This window comes from Hydra vulgaris, chromosome 10 (assembly GCF_038396675.1).
Source record: "Hydra vulgaris chromosome 10, alternate assembly HydraT2T_AEP".
In the NCBI taxonomy this organism is placed as follows: Eukaryota; Metazoa; Cnidaria; class Hydrozoa; order Anthoathecata; family Hydridae; genus Hydra; species Hydra vulgaris.
The window spans coordinates 48,855,479-48,883,223 of record NC_088929.1 but is presented as its reverse complement, the minus strand read 5'-3'; the positions used below and the strand labels follow the sequence as shown (position 1 = coordinate 48,883,223).

Below are 27,745 nucleotides of genomic sequence, written 5' to 3'. Positions count from 1 at the left end.
TACGTAATATTTATTATTTAATATGGCGCGTAAATATTTTGAGAAAAAAACTAACTCCTTTCCAAATTTTTAAAAGAAAAATGCACTTGAAGTCCTGTAATTTACAAAACAAGTTTCGTCAAGTCTTGATTTTCTTGAAATTATTTTTATGTAACAATACCACTTTGAAAAAGTATTGATATGTCTTGAAAAATTTCAAGACTATAATGGAATTGTCTTGGTATTAGTATTGAAATGAATTTTTTACGAGACGCAGACCCTTAGTACATACATTATCATTTTGAGCAATAGAGATTTAGAAGATCAAAAAAAATTTACGGATTATTAAGAAAAACTGAACAAAAATCTTTTGATAAACCTAACTGATTGTAATCAAAAATCCAAACATATTTACATAAATAAATATCAAAAAGCAGCGAGAGTACACTATTATAAAAAGATAAATTTTGCAAAATCCATCATGGTATAAATAGGAATTTGTGCAAAAGGGTTAACACCTCTAATATTTGTCAAATCAGTAGTTGAAATTAATTCAAGTAACTATATAGAGAGTACTATAAACCATTTATTAAAAATAATATCAAAAAACTATATTCAAAAATGGCTTTATTTCCATCAAGACTCCGCATCTAGTCACTCTTCAAAAATGACCATTAAATTTTTAACTGACCAAAAAATCAAATTTATTCATACTGAAATGTGGGCACCAAACTCAACAGATAAAGCACCTATGGACTTTTTAACATGGGGTTATATGTTAAATCGATTAAAAAAACGGAAAGCAAAAAGTATTACAGGGTTTATTCAATAATATAAAAAATATATGGAGGGACATCCTTCAAGAACTTATAAATTAAGCATTGTCCAGGTCTAATTATTGTAAACTTATCTATAATAACAAAGGTCATCAAATTGAACATTTAAGAGAAAAAAAAGTTCAGAATAAAAAAAATATAGCATTTTAAATGTCTCCATTTCAATGTCACATGAAAGTATATATATATATATATATATATATATATATATATATATATATATATATATATATATATATATTATATATATATATATATATATATATATATATATATATATATATATATATATATATATATATATATATATATATACATAAACAAAAAAAATAATTTTTTTTAAAAATGATAAAAAGTATTTCATTGATTTCATATTTATTTTTTTAGTAATGACAGTGGACCAGATAGGTAAAAATTGTTTCATCAATTGTTTATAGAACAGAAAAGAAAACTTGGGTTTTATTGTTAAATTGTTGAGTTATTTTGTATGTAAATTTAGTAATTAATTATTGGAAATTGATTTTAAAGAAGTTGTAAAGATTTTTATTTATTTAAAAATATAAGAAAATCTAATTTTAAATTTGGGAGCAATGGCATATGGTGCTAATAATGGCATAAACAGGAAATTTGGTTATCACCATGACAAACAAACTGAGATTGGAAACATTGCTCTTTAAAACCTCTATTGGTATCATACTTTAATTTAATTTTTTATTTCTTGTAGGTATTTATTTATTGCTCAAAAGAGTTTTTAACTTTATTCATAGTTGTTTGTTGCTTAGCCTTAGTTAAATCGCTCATATTGAGTAACAACTTTAAGGTAACCATTGCACATAATGAGTGTTTTTTATAATTTATTACTTTGTTGAATATCAAAATTTTTACTCGAAAACTTTTTTTTGTTTGTTTTTATTTTAGATTTAGAGTTGACTCGAAATGAAAAAGAAAGAAAAGACTGTATTTTTGTGTATTTGGATTGATTTACTTATATTTATATTTCTTATTTAACCAATATATATTACTTAAAGATAAGTTTTAAAGTATATCTATATTGTAAATGTATATAGGGATATTTAATATATTTATATTACAATGTGCTTGTATATACTTTATCAAAATTGTTAATAATTTTTTTGAAAGTGTTCATTACTTTACTAATTTATTATTTATTTGTGTATTTGCTGTTGAAGTGAAATGTAAATCACGGAAAATTTAATATTTTTTACGTAAATCAAAGAAAATGTGTTTTCAGAAAATATTTTCAAAAACATACAATCGATTTTATGTATATAACATTTGCTATAACAAATTTAAACAATAACTTGTTTAAATTTTCATATGAACGGAATATAAACTGGTAAGTGGGACGTCAGAGCGAAAAGTTTAAAAGCGAAAGAACGTAAGAGCGAAAAGTTTTAAAGCGAAAGAACGTTAAAGCGAAAAGTTTCAAAGCGAAAACCGGGAAATCGAGTATCGTGATAATTCAGCAACAACAACATCAACAACAACAATGTTATTATTGAGATAATTTTTTGTGATTTTGTTATTATTTCAATGTTATATTATAGATTATTTGGCGTTTGAATTTTTTTTTTTTTTAATTGTTTTATATTTTTTATTTATTAGTCATTGTTTAGAATTATTTATATATTTGGTATTCTTGCTGAGAGTTATAGTTACAGTTAGAGTTTATTACTAATAAACTCTAACTTTTTTTATTTATTTATTTAATCTAAAATATTAGATTAAATAAATAAAAAAAATTATTGTATATAGTTTAGAATTATTTATTTATTTGGTATTTTAACTGAGAGTAATAGTTACAGTGCGACAAAAAGGTATAAAATCTTCCATAAAAGTATTTTTGCACTACAAGTTATCTGATAAAAAATAGACTTGTATAATTTCTTATTGATATTATTTCATTTTAATTTCTTTTTTGATATTTATACATTAAATTTCAAGCAAAAGATTGTTTCTTTGTTTAAATAAAAATTATTCTTAAAATTACAAAGATGCAAATTAATAATGTGTTTTTATTTCGATTAGGTATGGTGAGTTAGGCTGTTTACCCTTGATGCTTTTAGAAATGATTAGATAGTTAAACCTCAAGAATTGATGTTTAAATTTTTAGTTATAAACTAAAAGCCATGGCAAATACATCAACACAACATATTGAGAGACATGAAGTTATAAAAGAGACATATGAAGGTTAGTTTTTAATAAAAATTATTATCAAGTAGATAATAATATCTACAAATATTCCTATTTATGTAAATTAAGGCAAACTTTTATCAGTTTATGTTTATCAAGTTGATCACTTATGCTTATGCTTATGATCTGTTATAAGAAATTATGTTCTCTTTATAAAATTATTTTTAAACTAATGTATGCACTGAGTATTTTAGTCCTAAAGTTGATATTTTCTCTTGCTATTTGATATATTTGTGGATTGGTTGGGTTACATACAGTGAAGAAAATAGAATCAGCCTCACCATGTACTGATCCAATGTTTTGTTAATCTGTAAGCAAGTTTGTGCGGTGCATCTTTTGTATCCACACAAATATAATTATTGTTACAAACAACAACTTTTTAGATTATAATAATTATATCCATAATAAAATAATTAAATTGCGGTACATTTAATAAAACCGTAAAGTGTATAATACTTGATATTTGCGGTAACAAATAGAATTAGCCTCATTAATGATTATTTTCAGTTTAATTGTATATTTTGATCTGGTAATACACATTTGTGACTTGTTTTTTTATTATTATTTGTAAATTAAACAAAGACTGTAAAACCAGTGCTCATAAAGTTTTTAATATTTGGTTTTTAATACCATAATTTGAAATGGAACGTGGTAAGCGTAAAATGAATGAAGAATTAGCAGTAATTAAAGCATACGAAGATAAAGGCTTATCTAATTGAGAAATTGCAAAGTAAATTACAATATCTACAAAAGTGGTTAATAATTACTTCAAGATTGGCGTTAATTATGGAACTTATAAGGGAAGTGGTGGCAAACGTAAAATTGATAATCATACTAAAAGAGTTGTTGTATGTTGGGCTGCTGCTCAGCACATGACTGCATCTAAAATTTGTGCTGATTTACAATTACCTGTATCTGTTCAATGTGTTAAACAAATCTAACATGAAGATTCAAACACAGTTTGGAAAAAGCATAAACCAAAACCAAAACTTACTGCTCATCATAAAGAAGTTAGATTGCGGTAGTGGTGTCGTGGTAGTGCGCTCGCTTTGTAAGCGAGAGGTTCCGAGTTCGATCCCCACCACGTCCCTGGTAGTACCGCGCTTAACTTGTTTCTCCGCGCAGCGGCCTTGTTCGTCAAGGTTCGTGTTTCGGAGTTATAGAGTTGAGAGAGGGTTATAACCACAATTAAGTAGCCTCCTCGTATGTAGTGGCTTTCTCGGCCTTGGGGAGGTGAATTAACATAAAAAAAAAAAAAAAAAAAAAAAAGATTACAATTTGCAAAAGAACACATGTCTTGGCAGGAAGAGTGGCATCAAGTTCTCTTTAGTGATGAAAAAAGTTCAATCTAGATGGTCCTGATGGCGATCAACATTACTGGCACAATCTTCGAAAAGAGAAAAAAACTTGGATAAGTTGTAACTTTGGTGGTGAAGCTGTTATGGCTTGGGGGGGGGGGGCTTTTTCCTTTGCTGGAAAACTCCCACTGGCATGGATTTCAACAAATATCAATTCACAGGACTACATTGACTTATTAGAAATAAATTTGCTGGAGCATGGTGAGGATTTGATGGGTGAAAATTTCACTTTTCAACAAGATAATGCTGCTTTCCATAATTCAAAACTTACAAAAACTTGGTTTAGAGAAAAAAATATTCACATAATGGAATGGCCTGCATGTAGTCCAGATCTTAACCTAATTGAAAATCTATCGGGAATACTTTCTAGAAAGGTTTATGAAAATGGTAAGCAATTTGAATCCACCTTGGAGCTGAAAACTCATATCAGACAAGCTTGGAAAGAAATACCTATAAAAACTATCCAAAATCTTGTGACTAGTATTTGTCAAGTTGAAGTCATTAAAAAATCAGGAAGCAATACTAAATATTAAATGAGCGAACAAAATATTTTTTGTATTTTCTTGTATATAATGTAAATAAGGCTAATTCTATTTTCTCCACAAATTGAATACTTTTAATTTTTTTTCCATTTGTAATTAATTAAACATATCAATTTATAAACTTTTTAGTTGTAGTATAAGATAATGAAAAATAAAGTAGACTTAATAATTGTCTCACTGCCATTTTGGCTAAATTAAAACAAAAAATAAAGGTGAGGCTAATTCTATTTTTTCCACTGTATTGTTCTTTGCTGATTTTTTACAAAAATATTATAGATGTACGTTTTTGAAGTTCTATGTTTTTTTTTAAGGGTAGTTTTTGGGTATATGTTGATAGATTTTAATGTTCTTAAGTAAATCTGCTTTATTTCGCGTTTAATTTTGAGATTTCTTGCACTCAGTAATAATGCGCTTTGAATATGCAATATGGTTTTTTGAGTCTTTTAATTAGGTAAATGAGCTAAAGCACTGTCATTATTGGTCTGTGTTTATTTCTACATTTAAGCCAATAAATTATTCTTGTTCAGAACAGAAGTGTCAAAATTTATTATATTGTATTAAAGCTTCTAAACTTATGAACCTTTTTTAAATTAGCTTTATACAAAAAAATAAATAGAACATAGAAAAAAAAAAGTGTTTACAATAAAGAACCCTTGAAGTATAAATGCCAAATTTGTAGTGTACAAAGACCTTTTGCTTATAACAATTGTGCTAAAATTCAGCCTTTGAATATAATGTCAACTTATGATATGTTTTTAACTCTATAACCATACATCAATGCAAACATCTCTATAAGTATCTATAAATATCTTATCTCTATAAATCCTAAATCCATTCTTGAATGGAACACTTTCGCCATATCTTGGGCGGATCTTATAGTGATGCCCTTTCTCTTTTAGAAAAGGTGCAAAAATGAATTGTTTTTGCACCTTGAACTGCTCTTGCAGCAAACAAGGAGCTGCTCTTGCAGCAACCTCCAACCATTATAACATTATCGTAATGTTGCTTATCTTTCTATTTTTTATAAATACTACAATGGACACTGCTCTAAAGAGCTAGCGTCTCTTGTGCAATCTACTAAAATTCATACTTGTGTTACTCATCATTCAATAAAGTGTAATTGTTTTACTATGACTACTAAGTGCTCCCAAAATTATTCATCTAGTTTTTTTCCATAAACTTTTTTTTTCACTTGCTTCATCTTGTTTTCCTGATTCATAAAATTTACAATCTATTAATTTTTCTGTTATTCGTTATCTGGCTCTATAAATTTCATCTTTTCTGTAATAGTAGTTGCTTGCAGCCTTGTTGGAAATAAAGATGTTAAAAAAACATTTCCAATGTTAGCCTTTTAGTATGCATTTTACACTTTTTTTTTGTAAAAAAATTCTTTTTTTAGTAATAAAAAAATTAGCAATACAATTAATTAAATATTAATTCTATATACAATAATTAAATATTAATTCTAAGTAATGCAAATAAAGAAATAAAAACTTTTTTTACTTAAGTCACAAACAATTCATAACATAACTATTAACAATAACAAATCATTTAGTTAAAGCATAAAAAGTAAATAAGTTCCTCACCAGTCAATCATCACAATTGAAACTTGTTAAACTAATTAGCCAAGCACATTTTATAAGCCTTTTTCCTTTAAGCAGAATCTTTTTCACAAATAATGACTGAATTTTTAATTTTACATGCAAACGATCCAAAAAACATTGTGCAGAATAATTTTTGGATTATTGGCATGCTTTTATACTACAATAAAACGCATAATGCAGAACTGCCTTCAAAAAATCTTTTAGGCATCAACCAAGAAGAATCCACCCAGTTATTAATTAAATCATATCCTTGAAGTGTTCTATAAAATAAAAACAACCACAATGCAAAATAAATAAGTAGTAAATAAAATAATCTTACACTATCTCCTGTAAAATGAATTATAAATAATTTTGACACAAAAATATTACTGAAATTGAACATGTGGGAAAAAAGACACTGAGCAGCTTTCTGTTTAAGGAACAAATCAAATCAAAACAACATCACAAAAAAATAGTAGCCAAACAAAATACCTAAAAGGTACAGCAACATATTTCAAGTGTAACAACATTGATCAAGATAACGCCATACATAATGGTCACAATATAAGTCTCTATATTATAGAGACTTATATTGTGATTTTTGACTTATAGATTATAAGTCAAAAATCAGGCTTTATAAATACAACATATAAAAGTCATTTTTGACACAGGCTTTGAGATATTATTTATTTTACTAAAGTGTAGGTCTGATAACAACATTATTTTCAACAAAAATATTAAAAATTCACTTTATCTTGCAGATAATTCACCAGTAAATATAACTGGCCGATATGATGGCGCATAAAAGAGAACCACTTCTAACTAACTAAATTTTTTGTGAGGAGACAACTAAAAACTTCACCTCTTATCATTGGTATCTCAACTTTTACACTTTGTTTTGGAGCAAAATTCTAAACAATTCAATTTCGCCTTACTCTATCTTCTATAAAGTATAAACTTCATGAACTTATTTCTGAAATTGACTCACTTCAATTGTAACACCTTTAAGAAGACACAATTCAAAGAAAAAAATCCAGTCTTTATTAATAATTATTCCTCTCCTAAATGATGCTATAATTTAAATTAGCCAAAGCCTCATGGAGAGTTCGATGCTTTTAATTGATTTCTCTAATTCTATAAAAATACCTAATCTTCTGTCCACTTATTCTTGTCTACAATATGACCTTTGAAAATTAGCTATTTTAATATAAATAATCACTTGCGTTTTCCTTTTTAAATATTAACTCATTTATATAAAAATACTGTTACCAATGTTATTAAATTTTTTTCTCGCTTAACCCATCCCATTCGCTTTCAACTTTTTTGCTTTCCCGACTTTAAAAATTTTCGCTCTTAAAAGTTTCGCTTTAAAGACACCGAACCATATAAACTGCAACATTACTTTTATTTACGAAAACTTTCCGGCAGCTGAGTTGCTGCAACCTTCCTTTGTTTAACAGAAAAAACTTGTTTAATCTAAACGGAAGTATCCGTTTATTTACGGAAAAGTTCCGCCAGCTGCGATGATCAAACCTCCCGTTGTTCAACGAAAAAAACCCATTGTATTTTAACGGAAAAAGTCCGTTACTTAACAGAAACTTCCGTTTACATGGGTTTTTCCGTAAAATAACGGGTAGTTTGGTCATCGGCAGCTGCCGGAACTTTTCCGTAAAAAACGCGCTTTTTTTTTAACAGTGTGATGATACCAATGTTTTATATATCAAAAAATCACTTACGACTCCTTGTAAAAAAGTTAGTTTTCGTATCTCATTGAGTGTCAATAAAACTGAATACGTTATTTACATTCCCCTCAAAATACTATTGATAATATCAAAATTAAAGTTAACGAAAAAAAAATTTTTCTGTCAAAATATATAAAGTATCTTGGAGTATATCTTGATGAAAACCTATCTTGGTGTAATCATCTGTATCATCTTAAAAAAAAACTTACACGAGATAACAGTATGCTTTCTCTAATTCCTTACTATGTTCCTATCCAAACTCTTCGAATGATTTATTCTTCTTTATTCTCTTCTCACCTTTGCTATTATTGTATTGTTTGGGGTCAAAAAAGTAACTTTTTACTTAATAGCATTGCTAGTTTAAAACGCGCATCTATTAGAATAATGACGTTTTCACCAATGAGATCTGATATCTAAAAAAAATTTCTGAGCAAAAAACCCTGAAACTCCATGATCTTGTAAAGTTTTACAATTGTCTTTTTGTGTTTGACTTTCTCCAAAATAAACTACCAAACTCTTTTTTAATTTTTTTTTATTAAAAAAATGAAATTTATAATTATCACACCAGGAATACAGAAAATAGGAAGCTATACTCTTCTTTTTTCTACACAATTAAATATGGTAAGTTTTCCATAAAACAACAATGTATTTCCCAATGGAACCAGTGTATTCCTGCATTAATAAAAAAGTATAAAAAAAATATCCCCTTGTTACGGATTATTTACTGCTCAACAGAACTTAATTTAAAAATATATTGTTGGAGTGTATTTCTTAATAATTTCTCTCTGTGTTGTAGTTGTCTTTGATATATAATTTCTTAAACGAACGAGTGGTTTGATTTTTGCTTTATTTATTATTTATATATATTTTATTTATTATTGTATTATTATTGCTACATTTTATGTTATTATTATATTTGATTATTACCTATGATATGTACATACAATTTATATTTATTTACACACAAATTTATATTGTATTACGAATATTCTTAATAATATTGATACTTTATTATTATTGTTATTATTATTATAATTATTACATATTTCATTATTATTTGCTTAACAATTTTTTCTTTCTTTTTATTTATTTATCTTTTTTTGCTTTTCATTTCTTCTTTCTTTTTTTAATTTCATTATTTATTTTTCGAGAATTTTACGTTTTTTAGGTGTCGCACCATTGACTAGTTTGTAACTATATGAGTGACACCTAACCAAATTCTATTATTTAACAAAAAACACGTTTCTACAAAATGGAAATAGAACGAATCTCCGAAACTAATTGGAGTTAACCAGTTTATGAGTGGTAGGTTAAAGTCACCTGCAATGATACATGTAGAGTTGCACTTTGAAGTAATTTTATAAATTGCACAAAGCTTTAGTTATTAAAATACTATTGGCAGCACATGGAGGGCGATAAACACATGAAAGTCAAATTTTTCGGTCAATAGAGGAGACAAAAATGTCAACACATGTAATTTCAGTATTTTGTAGTTCTTCTTATATTTCAAGATTACATTGAACTGAGTAAATATAGTTGTGAACTAGTATAAATGAACCACCGCCTTTACTGTTTTGATCGAAAACTTTAAAATGATTTCCACTTTACAATGATGAATCAGGTGTTTTTTTATTTAGCCAAATTTTAGTTATGAGTATGATGTTTTTGCTTTTTCAAGAAGATTGTGTAGGTGATGTAGTTTATTGTTTATTAATCTAGCATTGAAGTAAGCACATTTGATGGTTTTAAAGGTTGGTTTTGTAAGATGCACTTTATCTTTTGATTATTGTTATCTGAAAGAAACTTTGGAAAACCAGAACAACAGTAAAACTTTAAATTGGAGCAAGTTATTTGATAAAAAGGTACTAAATCAAGTGATGAAATCAATATTATCAACTAATATATGAAAATTCACACAGGAATTTCTTTTTCAAATTTGTTTTTGCGCCTAAATTTTACATTAATATATGTAACTAATATAACAGTTTCTATAGAAATAGGTTTCAAGATTTTTGGTACCACTGACTGAGATATAGTTTTATGATTTTAGTGTTTCAATCAAAAATTTAGATTGCATTTTTTAGTGGTAAGTATCACCATATACTGATGATAATTACAATTATAAATTTTAATAATGATGATAATTACCAATAATAACTATACCCTCATAAAGATATATTTGTAAAGTTTTACCAAATTGTTGCTTAAGCAATTTGGTAATTGCTTAAGAAACAATTTTGTAAAATTAAAGCTGTAAGAAATTACATAACATGCACAAGAAATTAAAGAACATATAAAGAAATTACAGAACAGACAAAAGCACTGATTATTTTTTTCATACTTTTAACTATGCATACAAGTAACTAAGACTTTCAAGAGTTCTTACTAAGCCTTCTTAGCTTTTCCACATTCTGCATTTTTAAAATCTTCACACCACAGCCATGCCACCATCAGGAACATCTTCAACAGTTGCAAGAATTTGACAACGTTGAACACCACTATTTATGTAAATTACAGAAGAACTTTCTTTTTTACATTAAAAACATTGATTAACATTTTAAAAAGGATTCTCCATTATCCATAGAAATTCGCGCAAATGCAGAATGAAGGATTAAACCATTTGGGCTGTTATAACTAATCATTTTGAGAAGTGTTTAAATAAAAATCAATTGATCAAAAAAAAAGTTTTTTAAAAAGTTTTTCTTTAATTAAACATTAAGTAATATTATTTAAGTTCGTTTTTTATAAAAATTCATTTTCGTTTAAGGTAATGAAAAACTCCAATGTAATTAATAAAAATGGTTGTAATATTATAATGGTTAAGAATGGTATACACTTTTTATTTATAAATTTGAAGAAAACATGATAAGTTTGATAATTAATTTGTACTTTATTCACATTAATAAAAAACATAGAAGTTAATTCAAATAACAGTTATTTCCATTATTTTTTTTTATAAGAACATAATGGATTAAGTCCATTATGTTCTTTTAAAAGATATGATATAAGAAAGCAAAATAAATCAATCGTTTCAATATATAAGGATGCTCTTAATTTTGTAACAAAAAGCCCTGCCGCATTAAAACATCTTTCTGCTTCGGTTGACGATGGTGAAATAGTTTACAAAAAATTTTCCTATTGTTTAAATAAATGACTTCCACTTCTTTCGTTTATTTTTTCAAAATTGCTAAATTCTTTTCTATTTAATGAAACGTTATTTTTTAAAGTTACTACTGTTGAGAATTAGCGTTTTTCTTTGACAAAATGCGATTCAATTTATCTTTTTTTGTAATATTTTCAGTACATTCACTACGAACATACTAAAGAGGGATGCCTGAAATACATGTCTGCTATACTTTGTGCAACTGATAAGCTTTCTGACGCATACTCTAAAAGAATGTTGTGTTTTTGTTGCATTTGGTATGTCACAGATAGGGCATCCAATACCAATATACCGAAAACCGGCATCCCAGTTTACCGGTCATTTTTCATATTACCGATACCGAGTTCTAAACACCGGTATATACCGGTATTTCAATTATTTTTTTCATCGCACAGAAACTGTTCCATTAGACTTCGTGCGTGTTTTGACACAGACACTTTTAGAGAGTTATAAGCATGAAAATATCACAGAAAAAAACTTTGATTATAAAAATAGATAACAAAAAAATTTTTTCACTATGTTTTTTGTAACTTTGTTGTGTTGTGATTCATTTTATTTGTTTTATGTATATTTGCAAATATAACAACAACAAATAAAGACAAAGAATACATTTAAAAAGAATAAATATTTAACACACACGTATTCATAGGCATGATGAAAAAACCTAAAAACATCTCTATATAATATAAAGACATAACTACATTTCTATTACAGATTTTGTTATGTTTTTTTATTCATATAATGTTTTTTTTCATGTTTTAAATCTTGTCTGATATTTGATATTTCGTAATCACTGGTTTGCACGTGCTTAAAATAACGGCTTCTCAAAACAGAAAACGATTTTGGAAGTAACGACTTATAGGCTTGCATAAGCACGCTTTTTAAGACTGCTTGGGAATTGCGATTGCGAAATGATGTGTATATATATGTGTAGTTTATATTATTTTTGTTTATGATTCGCAGTCAGTTTAAAGTATAACACATTTAACCAAATAAAGTATAATTGTATGAAAAGTTCATATAATTCAATATGTAATTCATATAATTATATTAAATTCATATAAGTTCATATCTTTATCTTCATTTTTATAAATTTTTAACATTTATTTATTATGTATTTCAATATTATTTTTCATATTTTGCAAATTATAGTATTCAATAACGTGCTGCCATGGCTGATAATCCAAAAGTATTTGAAGATTTTAAAAAAGGACTTCAGGACAAAAACTCTGTGTTGAATTACTTTTTGCGCAAAAAGTCTGGAGCTGCAGCAAAATGTAAAAAATGTGCTAGAGAAATGAAGACCTGTAGTGGCTTGACTAGTGGACTCCATACACATTTAAGGACTTCTCACCAAATAAATTTATTGAAACGTTATCAAGTTGAAGTTTCAACTTCGCCATCTACTGCTGGTGTTTCGACTACGCCTGATTTGCAACTCGTTAGGCCCAGAAATAAAGTTACAATTTTTTATACGAAAAACGAAGACGAAGATACACTGCCAAATGTTTTAGCTAAAATGACGGCCACCGATGGTTTGCCATTCAGAGTTTTGATAAAATCTAATGAGCTACGAAAATTGCTGGTAGCTCGAGGTTTTGATGTGCCAAAATTATCTGAATCCATTCGCCAATTAATTATGAAATATGCTACTAAAATTCGAAATTCAATAATTAAAGAATTATCTGAACTTCAACGTCAAGGAAATCGATTTAGTCTTACGTTTGGACTTCGGTAAAAAATAGATGTTATTTGAACATTAATGTTCATTCTCAAACTAGATTTTGGATTTTGGGTTTAGCAAGAGTTAATGGACATTTCCCAGCAGAAATGTGTGTTAAGTTAATTGAAAACATACTGAAAGAACACAACTTAAAAATTATAATGTATAAAATATAATGAAGACCATTTAGATGGACTAAAGATGGACCATTAAGTAACAATATGAAGACCTCCTTAATTAAAAGAATAAAAGAAAGACGCTTAAATTTATCTTATCTCATACAATATCTTCATAAAGGAGATCAAGCCCCAAATAATTTTGGTTCAGTTATCATATTTGATTGGCTAAACTAAAACTGCTTTGGTAAATTTAATTGTGCATTTTATCTAGCGACTCTCATCTGTTCAAACTGAAACTACGGCATTCCCTACAGAAACAGATGATGACGAAGATACCATAATGTGCGAAGACGAACCTTTGAGCTTGACATTAAAGGAGCAGCTAGACATCGTCATAAATAATGAGATGAAAATGAAAACAGTACCAAAAACAAAGCGAAATATTAACGATTTGACTAAAATGGTACGAAAAGAACTTTCTATATTTGAGGAAGACGGTACTCGTGATACCAACTTGATGTTGATCTACGATTATATTTTAACTATTCCCCCAACGAGCGTAGAAGCTGAACGGGCTTTATCTTCATCGGGAATGTTATGTACGAAATTTCGATCATCTTTAAATGACGAATCTTTAAATAATTTATGTTTTTTGCGGGCCTATTTTAATAATAAATAACTTTTTTATATTTTTTGTTTCAAATTAATTAATTATATATATTATTTTAACTTAAAAAATAAAGTTTTGGAACCGTTTAATTGTTGCTTTGGGTTTTAAATTTTTTTAGTAATTGTAAATACCGGTATTAATACCGTTATTTTGGTTTTCACTTAACCTAATACCGAAAAACCGGTATTCCATTTTTGATCCGGTATTGGATGCCCTAGTCACAGAGATACAGTATCGGACAAAACGAGTGCAACCAAATAATGCTAATTTAGTTTCTTTATATAAAAGTGCTGCATTTTTTCAATTTAGAGAAATAACTATGTAACTGTTTAGAGACAAAGTTCTTCGAGTTTTATTCATCACAAAGTTCATTATTTGTTCACGAGAATTAATACATTAATCAAAAGTATTAAAAAAAGTTGACCAAGCTGTATTTCGCTATCAATATTTCGTGGCGAATTCTTTGTTGTCGATCACAGCCTTGCATCTTCGAGGCATAGATTCGATCAGGTGATCAATGAAACTTTGTGGAATTGCTGCCCACGCCTTTTGGATTTGTTCAAACAATTGATCATTATTACGAACACCTTCACGATTAATTCTGTGGTTGAAGATCTCCCACAGGTTCTCGATAAGGTTGAGATCCGGAGATTGAGGCGGCCAATCCATCACCGATAGGTGGTTGTCTTGAAACCACTGCTTGACTACTTTTGCAGTGTGTTTCGGATCGTTGTTTTGCTGAAAAACCTATTTTATTGGCATATTCCATTTAGCATGAGGTAACATAACATCTTTCAGGATATTTTTATACATGAAACGGTCCATTATTCTATCGTTTCGATGTATTGGACCTAGACCATTTGCAGAAAAGCACCCCCAGACCATTACATTGCCTCCATCATGCTTCACGGTCTTATGGCAGTAACGTTAATCGAGGCGTTTTCCGGCCGGTCGACGTACACGGCAAATGCCATCGCTCCCAATGATGTTGAACTTCGATTCATCACTGATTAGGACATTTCGCCATTTCTGCACATTCCAGTCAATGAGATGTAGCAAACAAGAGTCTTTTCTTCTGATTTTTTAGTGAAATCAGCGGTTTCTTTGCAGGGCGTCGAGAAAACAATTCTGCTTCAACAGCACGTCGTCTGATTGTTCGGTCCAATACAGGCAGCTCTAATTGCTTTTGTATCTCGGCTGATGATATCCAGGGATCCTTCTTGACGGATCAGACGATTATAGAATTCTCTCTAGAAGTGGTGGAACGCGGTCTTCCACCTTTGTTAGCTGCTGCCAACTTCCCTGTAGAACGATATTTGGAATATAGTCTTGATACGGTCCATTTTTTAACGCGATATTTATCACAAATACTTTTTTGTGACGTTCCACTTACGTAATCGCCAATAATTTTCTTTCTTAGTTCCAATCCAAGACTGTCATTTTTGCACTTGAAGTCATAAAAATAATAAAAATAAATAATCACGCTTCTCAAGCTTACCGTGTTACATTTACCTTGTGATGATACAATAATGCTCTGTGGAACACTACGTCTTGGTTGGATGTGGACTGTATTGATGCAATGAAATACTTGTTGTATTTCACTTCTTGTATTGATGTTCTTCGATAAAACACTTTGATAAAACTTACTTCGATAAACTGTCTTGATAATAATGACTGATTGACTTCCATATACTGACTGAATTACATGTCGATTTACATGTCTCTTATATAGTAAAATGAACCTGTGTGAACCTGTTCTGGAAGATTCTAGATGCTTCTTTTCGATGCTTCTGGAAGCTTCTGGATGCGTCTGGATGCTTCTGAATGTTTCTGGATGCTACTGGATGCTTCCAGATGTTTCTTCTGGAAACTTCTGAAAGCTTCTGCATGCTTCTAGAAACTTCTGGATACTTCCTTTAATTATTAAAAAACCGTGACGTTGACGCGGACCAGACTTAAGAAAATGAAACAAACCAAAAAAGTTGCACTTGTTTCGTCCGCTGCAAAATGGAACTTGTCAACGAAATTTGTTTTGGCTAAACCCAATTATCATCGTTGTTGCACAAATATCATGGTTGTTGGATGGTTCTTACATGGTTCTTGCACATATTAAGGAATAAATCCTAAAAATAGAGTATCATTTATTAAAATCTTTGTAGGTACACGAAAATGCAAAACAGAACCCGCATACTATACTGACCACAAAAATACATTCCAAAAAGATGTCTTTCTAACAAGTCCTGTCTATTTGAAATGGCTTCTGTTCTTTTGAAATGCAGACTGCATTTCAAAAGGCGCAACATTTTTTTTATCAACTGGCGAAAACCCGTTGGTTTTCGCTATTTAATAAAAAAAATTATCATCCAACAATTACATCTAACGGTGATAAGACCAGTAGATGGTATTTATATATAAAGAGATGAATACTATTAATCTAAAAGCTTAATTGCTTTAAAAAAAAATAAAAAAAATAATGAGTTTAAAATGTAGTTTTACATTTGGGCGGGTGAATAAAAAAAAGCAATTGCTTTTACTCAACGTTTTTGGGGTAGTTACTTAGCTTTATGTGAATAAAAATTGAAGCAAAATCCTTCTATTTTTTATTCTTGTCAAGCTGAGCAACTACACCAAAAATGCAGAGTAAAATCAGTTGCGTTTTTTTTCTTTGCCCAGCCGATTATACCTTTGATACTTTCTCTCCCCTTAAGCCTCTGAATGTATTACCGAACTTTATCAAGTAAAGGTTTCTTCTACAACTGGAGCAAACTACAGTTTGGTAATTGCGAATTTCCAGGGAATACCCAAGATATATACAGCTTAATCAGACCTTCGATTGTTAGAGGAGATAAAGTCATAGATCTTGCTCCAAAGAACTCCTAAAAGCAGCAACAAGTTGCATTTCATCGAAAAAAAGCAGTCGACAGGATAATACAATACATTAAAATTTATTAAAATCAATGTGAATTATGTCCAAAAAAACCCAAACATAATATTACACCATTAAGCTGAAATATTTAATCTTGAGAAAACTTTAATTTAAATCATCAACAAAAATACTAAAATCTTTTTATATAACGTTATTAGAATGGCAAAACTTAGTTTTAACCCTAAAACATAAAAAAAAACTAAAAACATAAAAAAAAACTAAAAACATAAAAAAAAACTAAAAACATAAAAAAACTTAAAACATAAAAAAAAACCAAAAACATAATAAAAAACTTTTTATAATTACGCAACCTGGATTTTCATTCCCATTAAAATATTTTCCTTCAAAATGTTACTTAATTTGATATAATTAATTTATATTTATTTATAAACAAGAATTACATGACGGCTATTATTTTCATCATGCTTAAAGGGATCACCAAGTAACTTTCATTATTTTAGTATTTATTTTATTTGATCTTTTTTTTGATTTACTGATTAGCGCAGCAGTTTTATGCCCTTACGGTTTTAAATTTAATATCTATATTCTATTATATTATAAAATATTTTTTTATATATTATAAAATATTTTTTGCGACTTATTCTTTATACTGAATTAGACTTTTTTTATTAGTAAACTACTAATACTCTTGAATAAAAAAAAGTTTCGTAGGAGTGACACGACATAAAACCTTGCGGTATCTTTGGTTAACCATGGTTGCCAACTGTCTCAAAAAAAAAAATTTTTTTTCGATTTGTTTTAAGTAGTATTTTTATTTATATAGTTTTGTTTTATATTTATTTCTAGTAATATTTAAAAATAAATCTTTCTTTTTCTTTTTCAAATATGTTTCGCTGTTTATATAAAAATAAAAGAATAAAATTACAATGAAACTTTTACGTTACACAAAGAATATATATAAAACAGACAGGGGCTCAAAGAAGATACAGATGACTGGTGTCACCACAATCTTTTCATAGAGCCCCTTTACAATATATATAAAACAGACAGGGGCTCAAAGTAGGCACTTCAGTCACTAGACAAGTTCCGTAGACAAAATTTGCGAAGTTTTTTATATATAAAGACTTTTTCAGATTAAATTTAGACCGATTTATTTAATCTATTATGCCATAGTAAAACGTTTTACGAAAAGTAAAATGATTAATCTTTCATAAAATATCTGCTAGAACTTTTAATATCAGTTTATCTGGCTGTAGGAGCGGTTTTAATTAAGTTTTTGTAGTTATTTTAGCTTAAAGTTATTTTATTTGCGTTCTAGCATCCTTTAAAATAGTATATAACTATTTTTCTTTGTTTCTATTTTTTTTTATTTTTTTTATTTTAGGTTTTGTGATGAATTAAGTTGGTCTAAAATAACTTTGAAAAAACTCAGTTTTTGCTAATATTCGGGAATTCAGCATAATTTTTAAATTTAAGTTAAAACCTGCTAAATCCCGTCCTCTTCTTCCTATCAGTCCGTCTAAATATTGTTTCAAAAATTATTTCGGTACTAATTTGCAAAAACAATATAATAATTTAATTGTATAATACAGTAGTTGTATAAAATTAGCTTTATCATAATGAATAATAAAGAATTATATGATTGGTAACTATGTTTGAATGATAAATCTTTGAAAATGGTGTGCTCGAATTTCAGAAGTCGATTCTCCAATTTGTTTTCAGTAACTGAAAATAATTTGAGCTTGTACAACATTGTTGTAAATAAATTTACATCGTTAAAAAAAAAAAAAAAAAAAAAAAAAAAAATATATATAAGCTGATGCACTTTAAACCGCCTATTTCGGAAACTAGTTGTAAATTATGCCTATCAAGTGAAAAAAATAAAACGAAAGGTAAAAAAAGAAAATTGAACCAACAAACCTCGAAAAACTGTTTTAAAAAATTGAAACTTGCTTCATCTGGTTGTATAAATAAGTTCAAATCTGCTAATGTTTGTATTAGTAATATGAAAATAAAATTTACATCTAACGACCCTAGAAGGACATATAAACTATTACATGCAAGTAATAAAGCAAAGATTCATCAACTAAAAAAGAAACAAAATAAGGAAATAAAAGAATTAAAAGATTTTTATAATAAAGTCATTAAAAATCTTAATAAAAGAATTAGACTTTTGTTAGTTAGGCTTGAAAAAAGTGACAATAAAGTTGCACTCCTTCATGAGAAAAAAAGAATTACATGCAAAAAATTCTATTATGTAAACAAGAAGTTTAGCATGGTAGAAAATAAACACGAAAATTTGTCTTCTAACAGTTTAAATAATCGTGAAAAAAATACCGGCTCTCCTAACATTAGAGTATTAAGCAAAGAAAATAAAGATTTTAATTTAAGTTCTCTTTTTCATGATCGCAGAATAATAACATTTCAAAACGGAAGATATTCTAATGATATAAGAGAAGTCATTATGGAGTTAGTTTCTTTGAATGTCAGCATAAACAAAGTTAATGGAGTTATCACAGTTGTTTTAAAAAAACTAGCAAAGATAGATATAGAGAAGCTTCCCTCAATTGGTACAAAATCTCGATTGATGAGATTTTGGAAAGGAAAACGATTTTTTTAACCTTGTATGTTCTTTTAAAACTACCATGTCTGATCTTGGGCCAGTTAATCCACTGTTTAATTTAAAGCTTAAAAATATGAGGAAAAAGTTACTGCCTAAAATTATGAAGAACTGGGAAGGTTTAAAAAAAGGCGAGCAAGCAGATTTCATTGAAATGTCTAATTTTTTTTGTAAATTGCATTTATTATCGAACTTGGCAACAGAAACTGATAAAACAATTAACTCATTCGAAAAGTTAGTTTTAAGTACTAGTAATGAAAATATTTTTGCATTCAATACTGCTGAATCAGGCCACTAGATTAATAAGAACTGCATATAAAGTTTTTTATGTAAGGGGAAGTGATGAAGCTGGAGTTGCTGGGTATTTTAATGCATTTCTTGCTGGTAAAGAACAAAGTAAGTGTATGCTTGCACCCATTGTTGGTAACAGATTTAATATATTATATTATAATGCTGCAGCTTTGTATTTTCGTTCAAAAGATATTTTAGAGTTTCTTCAAAATTGGCCAAATCAAAATAATCTTTTACTTGCAGTTAAAGAAGATATTAGCAACAAATTATATTTAGCAGAAGTGCGGGCTATTGAAATAGTTGATGAAATAATTACAGGTCCACTTTGGCGAATAATTGAATCACAAAAGAGTATTCTTGATATGAATCCATTTTTGTTAACCCTAAAAATGAAACTTTCAGATTTGTGTAAAAATGCATCATTGATTATGATCTCGAAAACACTTATATTCAGTCCAAGTGATGTTAATATTCATAAAGATATTTTGTATGAAAAATTATTTGAAGAGACTAATGACACTGATTTAAATATTTTAACACAGCAGACTTTAGAAGTAATTTGTCATTCTTTGTTAATTGTTCTGGACAATCTGCTGATCAACTTCCTGGAGGTAAATATTGGCATCCTTCTGATAATATAAGTCAGGCTGCAGAGAATGTTCCAACAACAAACAAAGCGTCAGAAAGTGACTTCGCGGTATTGGATATATTATTTCGTACAAAGCTAAATGCCAAAATACAAACTATACAAGCTTATACTATGTGGTATAAAAACAAAACACTAGACTGGTTGGATAAAAAGACTTTAGATGAGTGTGACTCATTGCTAAAAAAAGCTTCAACAAACTTTAATAAAATGAAAGATGAATACAAACAACGTCATTTAGAATTAAAGTTTGAAATTAGTAAAATGTTGTCTGAAAAGCATAAAGCTAAAAAAATAGCTGAAGATAAAGCCATCTTAAAAAAAGCTAAATTGGTTAATGAGTTGTTAAAATTGAGGACGAAGGTGCGGTTGACCTCAAAAGAAGCAGATGATGAATATGTTTTGTTAGTTGACTTATTTAAAAGCAAAAAAATATCAAGAGCACAGTTGGATTTTTATGTTATGGAAGTTAAGAGTGAACCTAAATATTTTTACAAAACTAAAATGCATGGTAGTAAGCGAATAGACTTAACAAACTATGAGTTGTTCAGTAATTTACAATCAGTTATTAGAACAAGAACTTTTCCAGAGCCCATTGAGAGAAGAGTTATTCTTATTGAAAGAAAAGAACAAGATATTTTGATTGCAAAACAGAAAGAAGAATTCAGTGAAAAATTAAAGAAAGCAAGACTGTCTCAATTAGCAAATCAACAAAAAACAAACATCTTGGCTGTCATTCTAAATGATGTTAATTATCTTGTTGGGAAATTTATTCAACATAAAATAATAAAAATCGACACTAAAAAATACTTTTGGTGTTCAGGTGAAGTTCTTCGAGTAAGCAAGTCAACTTCTAACTTAAAAAAAACTTTGTTTGATGTGGTCTATAAGACTGAGGAAAATCAAGTATGGACTTTTCCATTGCTCGTTGACCTTGAAAAAGGAAACGTTATAGTTTTGTAAAAAGCCTATTTTACAATTTATTTGAAATAATTACTAATTATATATATTATTAGTAATATTTTATTAGAAATATATTACATATATTATAAATTATATAATATTATTATAAATTAGTCGTATATATAATCTATAATATTTATATCTATAACATTTATAGTTGTTATAACGTATCGTATATAGTTATTATATATCATTAGTAATATTATATTATAAATATATAATAAATTATATAATATTATTATAAATTAGTCAAATATTTTAATCTATAATATTTATATTGTTTATAAATATTATAACCTATAATATTTATATTGTTATTGTTGTATATATAAATCTATAATATTTATATCTATATTGTTTATAGTTATTATAACGTAACATATATAGTTATTATATATATTATTAATATTATTATAGTAGAAATATATTATAAAATATAACATATTATTAGAAATTAGTCATATATATAAATCTATAATATTTATATCTATATCATTTATAGTTATTATAATGTATCGTATATAGTTATTATATATCATTAGTACTATTATATTATAAATATATTATAAATTATATAATATTATTATAAAATAGTCGTATATATTAATCTATATTATTTATATTGTCGAAATAAATATATACTTAGGAGTAGAAATTCAACATATCCGAAATCAAAATAACGAAGTAATCATACGGTGCAATTATGAAAAATCAAAAGACAAACTATACCAGGAAATTAAAGGTAAATTAGGTGTAAATGTCTCAGTTGAAAAAGGTAACACACAAAAAATGAAAAAGATTGAATTCAAGATTACCAAACACGATGAAGTAATTAATGAGATTTTAACGAACGATATAATAGCTCTAAATAATTTAAATGATAAAGCCTCAGTCATTGTTGTGAAAAGAAATAACATGAGAAATAGTAAATGAATTTGAATTTGATATTATTTTGAATCAATAAATTTACAATCAATAGTAATTTTTTTTTTTATGTTTTTACAGATTCAATAATACTGTATATTAGTCAATCATTAATTATAAAGTATATTGACGAAGAGATGCAACACCAGGCATCTCTATACTAACTATTGTGTAGGGCTAATTGTCAACGAGACAAGATGCCCATCATGATAGGAAACTTTTGAATAAGTTGACCGAGTGAGTGTCAATTGTTTCCTGTGGTAGCATATTCCAGGACGGTGTGACACGATTAGTAAAAAAGTGATGTCGCTCTTCGCAATCGCTAACAATTTGTCTGTGTAGCTGTTTATTGTGACTCCTCCTGCAATATACGATGTTAGAGATCCTTTGAGGAACAAAAAAGTTAACATCATCAATTTTATTTTTAATTTTAAACTGTTCAATAAGATCTCCTCTAGCTCTTCTCTCTTCCAGTGTTGTCACTCTAAATATATTTAGGCGTTGCTCATATGGGAGATGTTTGATCGAGGAAACTTTTGTCGCTCTGCGCTGAACTCTTTCAAGCATATTGATATCTTTTTTTAGGTGAGGAGACCATGCTTGAATAGCGAATTCCAGGTGTGGGCGCACATATGTGATGTAAAGCGTTTGCCATAGATAAATGCTTCTGCTTCGGAAAACTTCTTTTAGTAGGCCCAATTTGTAATAGACTACTGAGACTGCAGACTCTACCTGGGCACGGACTTTGAGGTCATTTGATATTAGAATACCTAGATCTCGTTCAGTTTCAGTTTCCTCCAGGTTACGACGAGTGCCTTCTGTGTTCGTCATCGAATATACCTGATTAGATTTTCTGTTACCTCAACCGAGGTAACAGAAAATCTAATCAAGTATATTGCATTTTTCCACATTAAAGAACATCAACCATTTGTGAGACCATTTTATGGCTTGATCAATGCCTGATTGTAAAGCTAGCATATCTTCATTCGATTTTATCATGTTCATAATTTTACTATTATCTGCGTAGATCTTGAACTGGCTGGTAATGTTGTCCGGCAGATCATTTATAAATAGTACGAAAAGGAGAGGGCCGAGGACACTTCCTTGAGGGACGCCACTTGTAACTTTTTTCCAATCTGATGTGAATATTTTAGCAGTTGAGTGAGTATCAATGACAACACGCGGTTGTCTATTGTTAAGCCAAGCATTTATCCACATTAGTGCTTTCCCGCTGATGCCATATGCTTTCAATTTGCTAAATAGGCGATTATGTGGGACTTTATCAAATGCTTTTGCAAAATCAGTGTAAATCATATCGACTGGATATTTCTTGTGTGGTGCTTCTGTGAGGAAGTCGCGAGTTTCGAGGAGATTAGTCAAACAGCTTTTTCTTTGAACAAATCCTTGTTCAATATGCTTATTAAACCGTTTAAGTTACAGTGTAGCATTATTTTTTCATGTAATATACTCTCGAATATTTTGCATGGTATGGATGTGAGAGAAACTGGTCTATAATTTGATGCTCTTAGTTTGCTTCCTTTCTTGAAAATGGGCGTGACGTTAGATTTTTTCCACAGGTCTGGTATAGTGCTGGTTGAGAAAGATTACTTGAAAACTAATGTTAGTGGCAATGCGAAAGCTTCTGCGCAGTGTTTGAGTACACGAGGGTGAACGTTATTAACACCAAGAGATTTAGATTCGTCTAGGTTTGCGAGTCGAGCACGGATATCGTTGATTGAAAAGGTATTCTCGTCTAATATACATTTTTTGTCAGTTCGGGGTTCTAGTTCCGGCACAGGTCCGTCTGGCTCGTTGACAAATACTGATTGAAAATAATTGTTCAGGGTTGTGCAAATAATTTGAAGATCTGTTGAAATTGTTCCATCAGTTGTTTCTATGGAGTTGAATACATATTTTGAGTTGGTTTTGTTTTTGATATGAGCGTGTAGCTTTTTAGGGTCGTTTTTATTTAAATTAGCTAGGTTCTCTTCATATTTTAACACTGCTAATCTCAAAGTTTTGGTTACATTTCTGCATGCTTCTTTGTGCTTGTCTTTGAGCTCTCTATGTGTATGGCGACCAGAGGCAAATATAAACTGGTTATAGCTGATATAGATATAAACACATATCAATACATTATAAATAAGAAAAATGGTAGATTAGCAATTGGCTAGTCTACCATTGGGGAGTCTGTGCAAATTAGAAAACATATAAATATTATTCAGTGTTACCATTGTCAAGGTTACAATCATATAGCAAAAAATTGTCACTTTAGTATTCCTTTATGTTGCTACTGCTCAGGTGATCATTACAGTAAAGATTGTCAAAATCACGAAAGTAATTGGTGTGTAAATTGACTTAACAAAAACAAAAAATTCAATTTAATGATAAATCCTCAACATTGTGCATTCAATAAAAAATGTCCAGTATACAATGACAATAAAAATAGAGTGGAATTAAAGAATGACAACTAGTAATCAATGGTAGTAAAAGACATTAAAATTGCATATGCAAATATAAATGGTCTCATAAATAAACTTGACAGAGTTATATTATATGTAAAAAAATTTAAACCTCATATACTTGGACTAACTGAAACCCACCTAACGTCCTTAATCTTTGAAAAAGAGCTTGAAATTTTTGGCTATTCTTTTATAAATTTAGAATCATCAAGTACTCATACCGGTTGTTGTATATTATATTATAAAAATAACATTAAAGTAAAGTTTGATCCTAAATCTATCGTCAAAGACAAGTGTCATTGGTTATTATCTACTGAACTAGTCATTAACAAAATTAAGTTTTATTTCAGTGTTTTGTATAAATCTCCACAGGAGAACAAATCCATCTTCTTGGAGTCTTTCGATACTTGGATTACTACAATTCGTTCGAAAAATATTATCATTCTTGGTGACTTTAACTTAAATACACTTTCAAATGACAAACACTCTATAGCACTAAAGCAATCTATTTATTTTAAACAGTAAACCAACAAAAATATCTGAAAAATCAAGTACTTGTATAGACTTAGCAATTTCAAATTGTACTCTTATCGAAACTAACGAAAAAGATTAACTTTCTGATCATGAAATGATTACTTGTAAATACTCTATCAAAGAAAAGAGACAATCCAAAACTAAAAAAGCAAACAATGTTGGCAACAGTAGTAAACAGAACTTCAATAAGATTGATTATTCTTTATTAAATAAAAACATTTCAGTTGAGCCAAAAAAAAAAATGAAAAAAGAAACTGATATTGAAGTAATGGCTAATAGTTATACAACAATTATTAAAAATAACATAAATATGCAAGAAATGGTTAATAAAACGAATAAGGAAATCAACAACAACAATCCATCTATTCACAATAACTGGTTAAGAAATTATAAATACACAGATGCAGCAAAAAAAATATTATCATGAATGGAAAACATGTTTGGTTTAAATACCATGGCTTTAGAGAAAGCAAATGTAAAACACAAAACATAGCAAATTTAAAAAAAAAAGAAATAAAAAAAAATCAATATTAAGAAAACTAAAAGCTGATTACTATAAAATAAAAATTGATTCAGTCAAAAATGATCCTAAACCTATGTGAAATTCGTTGAAATATTTAACAACTATCAAACCATTAATTAAGTCAAATATAATGGATGATATTAAATTTGACGAAGAAAATCTTAGGAGTTTTCAAAAAAATAAAACAAATAAATCCACTCCAGATAAATATAATGAATTTTTAATCGAAAGTATTATAGATATTGAAACATTAATTCATAATGATATGAGTTATAATGCTATGGAAAATTTATCACTAAATGATAATATTCCTTGTTTTTGTGAATTTATTCCTTTATCTATGCAAGACTTAAATGAAATAGTAAATCAATTACAAAACAAGAATTCAATGTGTGAGGACTTAAATGTTATTATCTTTAAAAAATTATACTCATCATTTTCAAGTACTCTATTAAAAATTATTAATTTATCGTTAAAAACTGGGAAAGTTCCTTCTAAATGGAAAAAATCAACAATCATTCCAATTCCAAAGGTAATGTCGCCAAGGTTCCCACAAGACTTAAGACCAATTAATATGCTTCCCACTTATGAAAAAATATTAGAAATTGCTGTTCACAAGCAGTTGTCAAGTTATTTTGAAAGTAATAATATTTTTTATAATAATCAATTTGGTTTCAGAAAAAATAGATCGACTAAATCAGCTGTTCAACTACTTCTTTCCAAATGGAGATCATCTTTAAATAACAATAAATTTGTTATAACAGTAATGCTAGATCTTAAAAAGGCATTTGAAACAATTAATAGAAAGATTCTTATACAAAAGTTACAAGGTTATAAAGTTAAAGGTACAGTTCTCAACCTAGTCTAGTCAAATTAGGGTCCAACCTGGACAAAATTTGGATAAAAATGAATTTGGTATCATTCGAAGCATAATTTTATCTACTTTAACATATCCAAAATCTACCAAAATCCATTTTGGGCAAAAAAAGTTATGATTATTTTAGCTCACCTTACTTTTTTTCAAATTTATTGAAAATACTAAAAAAAAACGTTGTGTCTACTGTCAATAAATTGTAATAACTTATTATAAAGCAACTTAGTCTTTATGAAATTTTACGCAGATATAGCCTAATGTGTAAAAATTTAATAAAATGAAATGTGCTTCTGAAATCATGTTCTTAAATGCTGATGTCAGGAGTTTTTTACAACATTTTTTATTTAGGCTAATACTTATAGTATATTGAAACACATTTACTTAAAAATTTACTAAATAAATAGTTGAAACTGAAACCGTAATAAAAAAACTTATTTATTAGTATAACTAATTTAAAAAACAAGCATTTTTGAAATATTTTCTTTCATAACAAATATAATTTTAACTACTTTTGAATAATTTTTTAGGTTTAAATATTAGTGTTCACACTCGACTAATATAATTAGGTATAAAATCAAAAGTCAAACATTTTTTCAAAATTGTTTCCATCTTCATCTTCACTACTTTCGTATTCATTTTCACTGTCATATATATATTGACGTTATTTTTTGGTGAATTTGTGCACTCCAAACCTTGGCACTGTCCGCAGGCTGTCATGCAATTTATTCTATGACGTCGACATTGGCATTGTTTTCCACACGGTGTTTTAGTATTAGTGCCGCAGTTACATCTTATAATATTAAGAATGTGAATCGGTGCAGGATCCTGAATAAAAAAATACTTGAGTTGAAAAGTTAATTAGACTGTTTATTGAAAAATGATTATTTTCAAGAAACCCCTTTGAAAGTGAAATCGTCATTTGTGGTTTATTTTGCGCTCCAGTATACTAATTGTATGTTTTTATAGGTACCAAAACGTCATTTTCCCTTCTCCATCCCCACTTTGTTTTATCCATATTGACTCCCAACCATTGCTGAATTTGTAAATACACTCGAAACGAATGGTACTTGATCGCGCTTTCGGTTGGTGGTA

General features: G+C 28.3%; 1 long non-coding RNA gene across 1 annotated transcript; it reads left to right on the top strand.

Annotated features, from left to right (window-relative positions):
* The first annotated feature begins 2,164 nt into the window (after positions 1–2,164).
* LOC136086630 (uncharacterized) lies at positions 2,165–10,178 on the top strand. The gene is made up of 3 exons (XR_010641480.1): positions 2,165–2,653; positions 2,865–3,026; positions 9,423–10,178. It is a non-coding gene; the product is annotated as an uncharacterized LOC136086630 (long non-coding RNA).
* Positions 10,179–27,745: the final 17,567 nt, after the last annotated feature.